The sequence below is a fragment of the Arachis duranensis genome, chromosome 4 (genome assembly GCF_000817695.3).
Source record: "Arachis duranensis cultivar V14167 chromosome 4, aradu.V14167.gnm2.J7QH, whole genome shotgun sequence".
Lineage (NCBI taxonomy): Eukaryota > Viridiplantae > Streptophyta > Magnoliopsida > Fabales > Fabaceae > Arachis > Arachis duranensis.
Genome location: NC_029775.3, coordinates 84,712,434 through 84,727,218, shown reverse-complemented (window position 1 = coordinate 84,727,218; position 14,785 = coordinate 84,712,434). Strand labels below are relative to the sequence as shown.

The 14,785-nt window shown below is 36.4% G+C and overlaps 1 non-coding gene across 1 annotated transcript; it reads right to left on the bottom strand.

Moving 5' to 3' along the window:
* Positions 1-14,617: 14,617 nt before the first annotated feature.
* Positions 14,618-14,721, bottom strand: LOC127746886 (small nucleolar RNA R71). The gene has a single exon (XR_008008698.1). It is a non-coding gene; the product is annotated as a small nucleolar RNA R71 (small nucleolar RNA).
* Between the last annotated feature and the right edge of the window lie 64 nt (positions 14,722-14,785).

Below are 14,785 nucleotides of genomic sequence, written 5' to 3'. Positions count from 1 at the left end.
AAACAGATGACTAGTAAGGGTAAAACAGTCTATTTAGTGCTAAAATCCACTTCTGGGGCCCACTTGGTGAGTTTTTGGGCTGAGCTTTAATGAGATCCATGTGCTATGAGGCTCCTTGGGCATGGAACGCCAGCTAGGGGGTCTTTTCTAGGCGTTTGTACATTGGTCTCTGCTGTTTGGGCGTTGGATGCTTGGAAGGGGGCAGGAAGTTGGCGTTGGACGCCAGTTTTGGACCTTCTAATCCAAAGCAAAGTATAGACTATTATATATTGTTGGAAAGCCCTAGAAGTCAGATTTCCATAGCTATTAAGAGCACTCCATTTGGACTTCTGTAGCTCCAGGAAAGCTCTTCCAAATGCAGGTAGGTCAGATTCGAACAACATATGCAGTGCTTTCTCTGTCTCTGAATCAGACTTCTGCTCCAGCTCCTCAATTTCAGCCAAAAATTACCTGAAATTGCACAAAAATACAAAAACTCATAGTAAAATCCAAAAATATGAATTTAACTGTAAAACCTATAAAAACTTAATAAAAACTAAATCAAAACTACTAAAAACTATATGAAAATGATGTCAAAAAGCGTATAAAATATCCGCTCATCAGCTCATGTGTCGATTTACACCCTACAGCCAAACATTACCTAGGAACAAGTCCCAGATATGGTTTCCCTTTGTGTCCTTAGTGCATACATGTCGGTGGTAAGACTACCACTCCTTCGTGACTTCTGGCAATTGGCACAAAGCTCGACCCTATAATATACACACAAGGGGAACAATAATCCTCAGTTCGTGAGCGTCCCCGAGATCAACACACAAACAAAATAGAGATCCTCAGTTCATGGGTTTCCCCGAGATCAATACACAACAAACAACGATCCTCACTTCGTGAGTTATCCCCGAGATCAACACACAAATAAAACAGAGATCCTCAGTTTGTGGGTTTTCCCCGAGATCAATACAGAACAAAGAACAATGCTCAGTTCGTAGGTTATCCCCGAGATCAACACACAAACAAAACAGAGATCCTCAGTTCGTGGGTTTTCCCCGAGATCAATACACAACAAACAACGATCCTCAGTTCATGGGTTATCCCCGAGATCAATGATCATTCAGTTCGTGGGTACTTCCCGTATTTAATATTATTAGTCTGTGGGTTTTACTACTCTTCTCATTTTGTCTCTTTACTTTACTCTGATTACTCTTTTCTCTTAGTCTCTTTACTCTGCTCTAGTTTCTCGGTTTAACGTATGTATTTATAACTTATGTAAATTTTGGTATGAATAGTTAGCATGTCCCAAGTATAGGTTCATTAAGTCTATACTAAAACAGTTTAACTTTTCATATTATACCTAACCCTAGGCGCAACTTAAGAACTAACTATGTTGCTCCTAGTTCGTTCACTAATCTTGGTTTTTTTCTGTCATTAAAACTTTACAGACTTTTTCTTTGATTTTTATCTCTTCTTTAACTTTTTATCTTTCCTTTATCTTTACCTCACTAATATGTTATTACCACTTCCTAAGTGTTTTATGAAGGTAATCATGAGATTCTGCGCTTAAAATTGTCTTTCTAAAGCTTTTACGAAAAACTGCCTTTTTCGCATTATTTTATTATTTTTAATAAAATGTTATTTTTAATTAAATATTATTATTTAATATTTTATTATTATTTATTATTTTATTATTAATTTTTTTAAAATTACCTTACTTTTACCTTTGAACCTTTAAAATTCACTTTTTACCCCGATAACTTTTAATATTTTTACTTTAACCACCCTAACTTTTGGAATTTACAAAATAACCCCCCAAACACCAAAACTTTTACTTCCTTGCCCTTTTTAAGATCAAAATCCTGTTCTTCATTGTTCTTCACCACACTCAAAATGTTCTTCGCGTTCTTCGTAAATTCTTCATATTCTTTCTTTGTTTTCACCCATTTTTCAATCTTTTTAGTAACCGATTTTTACCATAATTCATAATAAATTAGCAGCCACTAAAGTCTCATCTTTTCTACTTAATTTCAACACAAAATTAACTCCAATTTAAAGGTTAGGGTTCGAAATTCCAGCAACCACAAGAACATGCATTCATAGCTTGAATGTCAATCAAATTTCATCAAAATTTCACCAAAATTTCAACAAGAATCACTCATATAAACAATCAATTTCAAGCATAACCAAACCATATCATAATCACACAACTCAAACACAATTAATCAAGATTAATTTTAACAAACCCTACCTTGATTTGCTGCTCCAAATCCAGTTACTTTTTGAAGTGTTCTTAAAGAACTTTTTCCTGTTAAATCCAATCAAGAACAACTTTAAAACTCAATGTCATCAACTAACCAAAACTTCAACAGCAGCTTGGGAAGGATATTCCCACCTAAAACTTGCTGGAAATTGAAGATTTTTGGCCCACAAGTCAAGCTAAGCAAGAGATCTAAGGAAGAACATCAAGAAAACACATGTTTAGCATGGTTTTCCTTGAAAACCGAATTGAAGAGGGAGAGAGACAGCCATCTCACCTTATTTTCAGCCTTGATATATTATATGGTTATGTAGAGGAAGAAGAGATGATCATTTTGGTGTAATCAGAGTTTTGATTTGAGTTTTAGTTCAGAAGAAATCAAGCTTTGAAGATTTAAGTGTCATGAAAGTTTCTCTCTTTTTTCTCTTGTAATTTTCGGCCAAAATGAAGAAATGAGACAGCCTTGGAGGTCTTGGGGGTGAGTAAAGTCGTGCTTGATGATGATTGGCCAGTTTGGGAGGTGGTTGAAAAATATTTCAAGTGTATAATTACTAAAACTAGATGTATTAGAACATACACTTAACACTTCTAGAGATTAATATCTGAGCTACTAATATAAATGACATTAGTAACATAATTAACATGAGAATAGAAGATATATGATGAGGCATTAGCATTGCTAAAGTCATCAGAGAGTGCTGGTGTTAATCTGCACTAGTAGACTGTGAACCCGGTTAAACCGATCTCCTATTTTTAACTAAAACAGATCAAGTAATATTATAATATTATTCAAGCATCTATAATATTAATATAATAATATTATTATATTTCTATTTCTCTTCTCTCAGGAATCGAGTCTGACTCGCCAAACTAATACTAATTACGGAAACCAAAATCAAAAGCTCCTAACTGATACGGTTCAAGAACTAGGTTCTCCGCGACCGTGTTGTCGAGCTTGCCTCAAAAGAGGTTTTGTTTTAAGGATGACATAATGACAATAAGGATTGATATGCTTGATGATACAGTAGAGGTGTTTCCTTCACTGATCTTAAAGAGAACTCCGTGTCTTCAGAAAAGATCTCACGTACTCAAAAACTGGGTTGTTACACTTACAAATGGTCTTAAAGACAGAGAGGGTTTCACAATGGGCTTAACATCTTGCCCCTTGGGTATGATCAACGAAAATGGTGGTGATATTGATCCTATTTTTTGGAGGTCGTCTTCCTTTTCTTTTTTGGACTGAGCAATAAGAATGTCAATCTTGCATTCTATTGACAACAAGTTCGCTCAAGTATTCAAGCATTCTATTGGAAGGTATTCCTTAACATCCTAGTGTAAAATATTAAATTTTAATATGTCTATCATACAATAACATATAAACTTAAATAATCTGACAGTAGTAAAAAGTCTTAATCTTTGTCAATTTCACAAATTCATTATTTTCTTTTACACCATACGTGAAAATTATATATGTTTATTAACGTCTATGCTAGTTTTCAAATGTATTCTATTTAAAAATATCTTGATGAAAGAGAGGACTTGTCCCACTGGAAAATCTGGAAGCTTGCCACTCTCGTCTTGATTTCGAGAACAACTGGTAAATAAAGTTGGCTTCACAAAGTCATGTTGCATGGCATTCAAAATAAGTAGTTCAATGATAACACAAAGTATTTTAGAAAATGTGAGTTTTTTAAGTAAGATGCCAAACATCACAATCTTAAAAGTAAAGGCTGAATAATATAGATTTAATTACTCTGTTAGTCCCTACAGTTTTATCAAATTTTCAATTAGGTCATTATACTTGTTTTCTTTTTAATTGAATCCCTACATTACTTTTAATTTTGTAATTACATCCCTTTCATGTTAAAAATGTTAAAATTAATATAATATTTTTACCAAAATACATGCAGTCAAAGATTTAATTAAGTTTTTAATTATACTGTTCGGTTGCTCGTGTCCTGAATGGGTCGGATACGGTGAGTGCTGGAGTTGAGGGGTTGTGGGCGACTGGACCTGAATGGGCACCGATGATGAAGTTCCTTCAGCTGGCAGGTTGAGGATGTGGTAGAGCCACCTGCAAAGACTCCAACGCTCAAGTCAGTATCCGTACAAGAGGCGACTATTAGGGTTAGGGTAGGTGACGTACCTCTGGGGAGGGGTAGCCCTCCCCTCTTATAATCGTTCCTCGAGTGGGGCCTTTGTAGCTAGACCCATCTTCCTGGAAGCTTCTGCTTGCTGTGTAGGTTCCACGTAGGTGAGGAGATCAAGGTGGGTTCCCTTGTAGCTTGGGTCGGGCGACCCGTTGGGTCGGCCGCTCATGACAGGTGTAAAACCCGGTTAATTAACGCATAATTGACCCACAAATTAATTTATTGTAGAAAATTAGAAAGGTGATTTTATGGTTTAATATGATAGAGAAAATTAAAACGAGAATTTTTACACTAATTTTATAGGATTTGGCCCGAGACCGGATCCAAACCGGGCCCGTGGACCCCACCCACTCACCTAATTAAATGAACTTAGCCCATTTTTCTCTCCCATTTCATGCAATTCACACTGCTGGTGCAACAAAAGGGGAAGAACCCCAATTCCTAAACTCAAACCCTCACCTAATCTTCAATTCTTGATAACTTTTGATTCGAGGCTCCGATTGTCGCACCGTTTATGACTACGCGATCGCGTCGCCGAGATCTACAAAGCCCACAAATTTGTTTCTGAGGTAAGCCACGTTTTTTCTCTAGTTTTCCAGCCCTTTGAATTCGAAATTCTTGAGTAAAAGTGTTAAGATTTTGAGGTCTTTGATGTTCTAGGATCTAATTAGATTGAAGAGAAGGCTCAATTTCACCCCTTTGATCATTGGGTATGGTAAGATCCTTTACCCTCAGTGAAACACTTAAGATGGTGTGATTAATGATTAAGTTTGTATGTGTGGGTGCATATTGTATGTATTAGGCAATGTATATGTAAGTGGGTTGAAGCTTGTTTGTGATTTTGGAAGCTTGGAAGTCGATTTCAAGCTGGAAATTCTGTTGGTGAGGTGTAGAGTCCCGAAGCTTGAGGAAAAAGTGAAATTGGAAGTGTTCTAGGTTGAGCGGGAAATTGGCCAAGGTATGGTTTCAGTTTCCTATATCTAATATATAATGTAATGTGAAAACTTAGGCTAGAGGCCCTAGGATAGGCATTGAATTTGAGATGTTGTTGATTGATTATAATGGATTATATGGATTACGTGATTATTGGTTTTGGAGGGTGTAAATGATGTTCTTATTGTTGGTGCATGTGAATTGTATGTGATGATGATGATTGGTATGTTGAATAATGTGGAATTGGATGTCTTGGTTTTGAGGTTTGATGAAAATGGAAGATTGGAAATTGATGAGATGTATTGTGAATTATGAACTTGGAGTATCGAGTTAAAGTTGACGAAATAGAGAATTTATGTGTTGTGGAATGAATAGGAAATTTGGATTGTGATTGAGGATGAATTGGTGTGGTTTTGGTTGAGAATTTTGGTAAGTTGAAGATTTAGTAAACTTTTGTAAAAAATGGATTTTTGATGAACTTCAACGGATCATATCTTGAGCTACAGTTTGTGAATTGAAATGAATTTTTTATATAAAATCAAAGATAATTTAAAGAGCTTTAAAATGGTATCAATTTTTTAGAAATCCGAATTTTGTATAAAAAGATATGATCGTTGCAATTTGGTGTCTGAAATATGAATCCTATGAATGCTGTAGAATTTGTGATTTCTAGTTTGTGTACGCACGCACACCCCGTGTATTCTTAAAAATGCCTGTACGCACACTCTTGTGCGCACGCACACAAGGGGATACGGCTGCTGTTGGGAGTGCTAGCACACTCTTTGCGTGCACACAACCAATGAAGCTTTGTAAGTTGTGCGCACGCACAGCCTTGTGCGCACACACACGCTGAGAAGTGCGTTCTATTGGGGGCGTTTGCACGTTATGTGCGTGTACTCAACAATGAAAATTTTGCTTTCTGTGTGTATGTACAACCTTGTGTGCACGCACACTTTCTGAAAATTCTTCTAGGCGTGCACACGCACACCTCTGTACGTACGCACATTGCCCTGTTTTCTTATAAAAACCTTGTTTTTAAATGTTTCACCTTCCCGGCAAGCTTGTAATATTCTGTGACCCTATTTTCAGCAAACATGACTTTTGTGTTTTTAAAACCAAATTTCAAACTTCTAGGCCTCTATTTTCATCCTTTTAGTCCTAAATCCTTATAATATGCCTAGAAATAAAAAGGAACTAGGAAGGGTGGTAGCTTGAAGGTGAAGTAAGGGAAGAATTAATGATGAATTATGATTAATGATGATTGTATGAGTTACTGAGGGTGATGATGGAAGTGCGGTGTATGCCGTGAGCCAAAGGGCTGTATTTAATAATGATTATTGGCTGGTTATGGATTATGTTATGAGCCGGATGGCTATGATAAATATTGATTTATGGTTGGAATGAAAATATGAATTTGAATGATTGTTTTATCTTGAGCTCCCTTTGTCGAAAGTGCAACCCCAGAGAGATGAAGGAAGGTGATGATCCCCTTCCTTGTTCCTCCTGGTATTGTAAAATCGCCTCCAGCGAGATGGTGGGAGGCTATGATCCCCTCCTTAGTTCCTCCTGGACATATGAGAGCATACCTCCTGGGTGGACGCAAGGGTGTGCTTTCGCCCCACTTGCTCCAAGTTGGTTAGTATAGAGGCTTCCGGGGTGGATGCAAGGGTTGTGGTTTCGCCCCACTTGCCCCGGGTTATGATGAGTAATGTATGAAAAGTGGAATTATACAATGTATAATTGATTATATGGTCATAATGAATGATTATGGAATGTGTATGAATGAATATGAAATGATTATCTGAGATACGAGTTTTCCTAGATGAAAGCAGTGACTAGCGACCACGTGTTCCAGGTCGAGACTCGATACTCTGCTGACCCTATGTCATAAGTGTGGTCGGATACTGTGAAAGTTCCGGATGAACTCGCCCCCGTGGATAAACACCAATGTGAGTGTTCTATGATTATGATTATGTTTATGAGTGTGAATAACTCGAGTTGGGAATGCGCGACAGAGGGATAGTCCAGTGGTTAGCTACCAGGACTTGTCGGGTTGGCTTTATAACCGACAGATGAGACTCATCAGCCACTAGGACAGGCATGCATCATATGAATCTATATGTCTTGTTTGGATTGCCTAAGTGATTGCATAACTAAATGATACTTGATTATCTGCTATATTTGGATCCTATTTGTGATTTCTCTGTTTGTAGTAATTGTGTTTGTTGCATTTGGTTCCGCTGGTGGTTGGAAGGTTCGGAGGAGTTGGAAAGGGGAGTTTTAGATAGCTCTGAAGACCCTTAGCTAGTTGCCTATTTTAATTTCATGGTTTAGTTATGTTTTAAGCTTTAATTATTTGTTGAAAGTTCTAGGATTGCCTTCGACTTTACTAGGACATTATATGTTAGATATGTGGGAACTATTGCCATGCTAGGAACCTCTGGTTCTCACCCATGGCGGATTTTATGGTTTTCAGATGTAAGACGAGAGGCACCTCGCTAAAGCATGCTGGAAGCTTCTGATTTAGCAAAGATTCTTATTTGTCGAGGCTATATTTTGGTTATTTGTACCTATTTAGATACATATTATCTCCACCTATTATATATATGCTATATTAATTCCTCTTAGAGGTGATTTTGGAGGCTCAGGTTTTGTATCTCTGTATTTTAGGTTTTCTTTTGGATTTTCCTATATATCTATATATGTATAACTATGTGCTCGGACCGGTTTATCTTCGCGAGCCGAGTCTTGAGTTTTGTTACATGTGTTTTGGAACTCTTAGTATATAAATTCGTTAGCTTGCTCTATCTTGCTTACGCTACCGTACACGGAGTGTTGCACTTTTCAATTTAACGACTTTGTGTTATCATTTTCTTCAAAGGCTCCTAGCTATAAACCCTTTTTCACTATATTATATATGTAATTTTTCTTATAGAGGTCGTAGCGCCTCGCCACCTCTATTTTACATCCTAGGTATAAAGCTCTATGTGGTAGGGTTTTACATTATAGTATCAGAGCAGCTCGTTCCCATAGAGCCTGAGGGATGGACTGACTATGCTTTTGGGCATACTCGGAGTGTCTATACATGCTAACTAGGATATCTAACTGATATATATATATGGCATGAATGTTCATGAGCATGCATTTGGAACTTTGAAGCACTAGGCTTGCGATTTTGAGACTGATCACCTTGATATCACTTGTTTGATGTGAACAGGAACCAAATAGCACCTCGTGGATGCGGTCGTTGGCGTAATCTAGGTCAAGAATAGAGAGATAATGAGATGACTATACCAGTAGGCATTTTTACCAATTTCATGACCGCGATGACGAGTGTTGCTGCTTCCATTGGTGATGTTGCTGCTGCGACCCGTCGAGCGAAGGATAGGATGGAAACACAAGCTAGAATTGGCAACGACGGTGATAATGAAAATGAAGGCGGAAATAATGTCTCAAATACACTGGTACCAGTAGAGGTAATGGGTTGCCAAGAGTTAACTAACACGAGTCAAATAGCGGGCAAAAGCTCAAGAGGGACCGAGGTGACAATTAGTAATCGCCGAGAATCCTTCACAAAAAAGGGAAAGAAGATGAAGATTTATCAAAGGGATAAAGTTTCAAGAGGGGTCGTCATGTTGCTTCACGTTCTCAACGCCAGAATAATGACCGAAGGAACGACAACCGTCTGGATCCGAATTCAGAGGGGCGAACTAGTACTCAACCGGAAGACATAAGATGCCCAAGATGTAAGAAGTACCATCAAAACAGACCATACATGGCTGGATTAGGCATATGTTACCAGTGCGGGAAGCCAAGTCATATATCTCGGGATTGTCCAAACAGGAAAGGCAGGGATGCAGCAGAATCTAATTCTCAAACCAGAGGTAATTGCGAACTAGCAGTTGAATTTTAGACTACCTTGCATACCATTTCCTTGTATGCCATTGGTATGTAATACTCATTCGTGACGCATGACAAGTTTTTGGTAATCATAAAGTCCAAGCGGATAGTTGGGCGGAGACTATTAGTTGTTGAGATAGAGTGATATTTAGTTAGTTTAGACGAGTGGTTAAGCTCTAAAAGGTTAAGAATCAGACTAACGTAGTGGAAGCAGGTTGGATTATACTTAAGGGAACAGAAGCATAGACGGTTATACGGAGTTGTTATTTGAAACTAAGTGAGGGTGAAGCACGAGAAAGAGGCATGACATGGATTTAATTTTCAACTGCAGATTGGTTAGACGTCAATGAAGGGAATAATTGCGGTGGATTTAGTATCAGGGGCCAGATCAGTTCCGATTGCATCATGTATGACAACACTATTATAATCGATAGTACTTAGAAGCTAGATGAGGTGAGTAATAGGAACAAAGTCCGTTCAGTTAAGCGTTATCGGTGTGACACACCGGTTATGTAAGAGGAAGAGGAAGATAACAAAAGAAAGATTTATACGTGAGGGGTTGTGTCAACGCTTCTTTGCGACCTAACTTAGCAGTCCAAATATTCCTAAAATCATTGCTCAAGCTTATTTCAATACCATAGTTGACTATTCGGTATCACTCTCATTTCTAATTCTTTGTTCACATTTTCATCAACTTATAAAAGCTCTTCAGCTTTTAGAGTTGATTATTCTTTCAATTTACTCAACACCTCTATGCCTTAACTACACATTTTAACCACACATTTTAAATACAATCGTAGCCATTATTTGTAAATACCCCATGTACGTTTCATCTTATGTGTAACAAAAATTTCCAGCAAAACACTCACATAGAGATACAATCATGTACATGTTCTCAACTCACATGCCGTCAACTTTCATCATAATCAATCACAAATTCAACCCTTACAATGTCATTAAACCAACTAGAATCAATCTTATCATAATCAAACATACTTGCTATCGCCCACAATTCCCAACTTCATCAATTCTTATCAATTGGTCATACAAAACATTTGTGGATTATTGCAAATATTTCACAAACTTCTTAGCATTCTTAATGAATTGATCTTCCTTCCAATGCTACCTTTTACTTGTATGAGTCTCGTTTTTCCAGAATGAGCCTAAACTTATCTTGGTATAATCATCTAAATCCTTGAATCTTAGGGGCATGCTACGAGTGGAGTTGCTCCCTTTTTCAAACTTGCGTCCTCTTTGACATTAGCTGAGACTTGCTTAATTTGATATGTCTTGTTCTTCCTATCATAGTTTTAATTTGAACCCCTTTCTTGAGATGCACCTTGAATTCTTCTCCTTGTGCATTTCTTTCTTCACCTGCCACTTTTGTTTAATTACTATACAAGACATCTATCTGATATCTCGCAAACACCGTTCGTATTGATTATTCATCTTTTGAGCTTAATATCCGTTTGAGAATCAATTCGAGTCTAAACTAGTATCACGTATAACCTCTAGTTGTAACCGTCGAGACATTGGTCCCTTAGAGCAAGACTCCTGAACACGGGAGATGAAGCGTGTATGTGTGCGATATCAAGAGGAGTTTTGGAGCCTTAATTCTTTCCGACTGTGTTGCCTGAAATTATATTGACATGCTAGGGTGCTGATGAGCGGATAATTTATATGCTTTTGGGCATTGTTTTTAGATAGTTTTTAGTATAATCTAGCTACTTTTAGGGATGTTTTCATTAGTTTTTATGCTAAATTCACATTTCTGGACTTTACTATGAGTTTATGTGTTTTTCTGTGATTTTAGATAATTTCTAGCTGAAATTAAGGGACCTGAGCAAAACTCTGATAAGGAGGCTGACAAAGGACTGCTGATGTTGTTGGAATCTGACCTTCCTGCATTCGAAATAGATTTTCTGGAGCTACAGAACTCCAAATGGCACGCTCTCAATGGCGTTGGAAAGTAGACATCTAGAGCTTTCCAGAAATATATAATAGTTTATATTTTATTTGTGATTAGATGACATAAACTGGCGCTCAATGCCAGTTCCATGCTGCATTCTAGAGTCAAACGCCAGAAACACGTCACGAACCAAAGTTGAATGCCAAAAACGCGTTACAACTTGGCGTTCAACTCCAAAAGAAGCCTCAGCTCGTGTAAAGTTCAAGCTCAGCCCAAGAACACACCAAATGGGCCCCGGAAGTGGATTTCTACATCAATCACTTACTTCTGTAAACCCTAGTAGCTAGTCTAGTATAAATAGAACTTTTAACTATTGTACTAGGTGTCTCGTCTTTTGACCATTCGGTCTTTTGATTACGTTTGGAGGCTGGCCATTCGGCCATGCCTGAACGTTTATCACTTATGTGTTTTCAACGGTGGAGTATCTACACACCATAGATTAAGGGTGTGGAGCTCTGCTGTACCACAAGTTTTAATGTAGTTACTACTATTTTCTATTCAATTCAGCTATTCCTGTTCTAAGATATTTGTTGCACTTCAACATGAAAAATGTGATGATCCATGACACTCATCATCATTCTCACCTATGAACGCGTGACTGACAACCACTTCTGTTCTACTTTAGACCAGGCACATATCTCTTGGATTCCTTAATTAGAATTTTCGTGGTATAAGCTAGATTGATGGCGGCATTCATGAGAATCCAGAAAGTCTAAACTTTGTCTGTTGTATTCCGAGTAGGATTCAGGGATTGAATGACTGTGACGAGCTTCAAACTCGCGATTGTTGGGCGTGATGACAAACGCAAAAGAATCAAGGGATTCTATTCCAACATGATCGAGAACCGACAGATGATTAGCCGTGCCATGACAGAGCATTTGGACCTTTTTTACTGAGAGGATGGGATGTAGCCATTGACAACAGTGATGCCCTACATACAGCTTGCCATGGAAAGGAACAAGAAGGATTAAAGGAAGGAAATAGGAAAGTAGAGATCCAACAGGGACAAGCTTCTCCATACACTTATCTGAAATTCCCACCATTGAATTACATGAGTAACTCTATCTTTATTTTCTGCTTTATTTATTATTCGAAAACTCCATAACATTTACTATCCACCTAACTGAGATTTACACGCGGAGTTGTGACTAAGTGTGATTCACGTTTGAGAGCGCTACCAAGTTTTTGGCGCCATTTTTGATGATCACAATTTCGTGCACCAAGTTTTTGGCGCCGTTGCCGGGGATTGTTCGAGTTTGGACAACTGACGGTTCATTTGTTGTTCAGATTAGGTAATTTTCTCTTTTATTTTTTTTTCAAAAAGTTTTCAAAAATATTTTTCAAAATTCTCCCTCTATTTTCGAAAATCCTTCAGAGTTTTTAAGAATGAATTCTAGAGTTTCAAAATGGTATGCTAAAGCTTGGCTGGCATCAAGCTTTAGACTAACCTGGTATGATTCCTGGAATTTTAATTGAGGACTTTGAATTCATTACTTCCTTTTTCCTATATGTTTTCGAAAAAATAAAATAAAATCCAAAAAAAATAATAATAAAATTATAAAAATCAAAAATATTTTTGTGTTTCTTATTTGAGTCTTGTGTCATGTTTTAAGTTTGGTGTCAATTTCATATTCATATTATTCTTACAATTTTCAAAAAATTCATGCATTCATAGTGTTCTTCATTGTCTTCAAGTTATTCTTGGTAAGTCTTCTTGTTTGATCTTGATGTTTTCTTATTTTGTGTCTTTTATTGTTTTTCATGTGCATCTTTGCATTCATATTGTTTTTCTTGATATTCATCATGCTCTTCAAAGTGTTCTTGGTGTTTATTTTGACATTCATAGTGTTCGTGCATGCATCATTGGTTTTGATCCAAAATTTTCATGTTTTTGGTCATATTTGTGTTTTTCTCTCTCATCATAAAAAAATTCAAAAATAAAAAAATATCTTTTCCTTTTTTATCTCAAAATTTCGAAAATTTGGATTGACTTAGTCAAATTTTTTTTTTAAAATTAGTTAGTTCTTATAAGTCAAGTCAAATTTTCAAATTTTAAAAATCTTATCTTTTTAAAACTTTTTCAAAATTCAAATCTTTTTCATTTTTCTTTCATGATTTTTGAAAATTTCAAAAATTATTTTCAAAATCTTTTCTTAATTTTATTTCAAAATTTTCGAAACTTAACTAACAAGTAATGTGATTGGTTCAAAAATTTGAAGTTTGTTACTTTCTTGTTAAGAAAGGTTCAATCTTTAAATTCTAGAATCTTATCTTTTAGTTTCTTGTTAGTTAAGTAATTAATTTTAATTTTAAAAAATTAAATCTTTTCTAACCATATCCTTTTAATCATATCTTTTTATCTTTTATATCATATCTTTTTTTTCAAAATTTTATCTTTTTTCAAAAATTTGATTTTAAAATAGCTTTTCTAACTTCTTATCTTCTTATCTTCTTATCTTTTCAAATTTGACTTTCAAATCTTTTTCAACTAACTATTTGACTTTTTGTTTGTTTCTTATCTTTTTCAAAACCACCTAACAACTTTTCTCTCTCTAATTTTTGAAAATACTTCCCTCTTTTTCAAAAATTCTTTTTAATTAATTAATTGTTTTAAATTTTAATTTTTAATTTATTTCTTATCTTAATTTTCGAAAATCATTAACTCCTTTTCAAAATTATTTTCGAAAACTTCTCTCTCATCTTATTCTATTTATTCATTCATGTACTAACACTTCTCTTCATCTCAAATCACTGCCCCTATCCTCACCCTTGTGTTTGGATTATCCTTTCTTTATTTCCTTTCTTCTTCTACTAACAATAAGGAACCTCTTTACTATGACATAGAGGATTCCTCTTCTTTTTCTGTTCTCTTTTCTTTCATATGAGCAGGAATAAGGAAAAAGGTATTCTTGTTGAAGCTAATCCAGAACCTGAAAGGACTCTGAAGAGGAAACTAAGAGAAGCTAAATTACAACAATCTAGAGACAACCTTGCTGAAATTTTCGAACAAGAAAAGGAGATGGTAGCCGAACCCAACAACAATAATGCAAGGAGGATGCTTGGTGATTATACTGCACCTACTTCCAAGTTTCATGGAAGAAGCATCTCAATTCCAGCCATTGGAGCAAACAATTTTGAGCTAAAACCTCAATTAGTTGCTCTAATGCAACAGAACTGCAAGTTTCATGACTTCCATCAGAAGATCCCTTCCAGTTCTTAACTGAGTTCTTGCAGATCTGTGAGACTGTTAAAACTAATGGAGTAGATCCTGAAGTCTACAGGCTCATGCTTTTCCCTTTTGCTGTAAGAGACAGAGCTAGAGCATGGTTGGACTCTCAATCTAAAGATAGCTTGGACTCCTGGGATAAGCTGGTCATGGCCTTCTTGGCTAAATTCTTTCCTCCTCAAAAGTTGAGCAAGCTTAGAGTGGATGTTCAGACCTTCAAATAAAAAGATGGTGAATCCCTCTATGAAGCTTGGGAAAGATACAAGCAGATGACCAAAAGATGTCCTTCTGACATGTTTTCAGAATGGACCATGATAGATATATTCTATTATGGTCTATCTGAGTTCTCTAAGATGTCA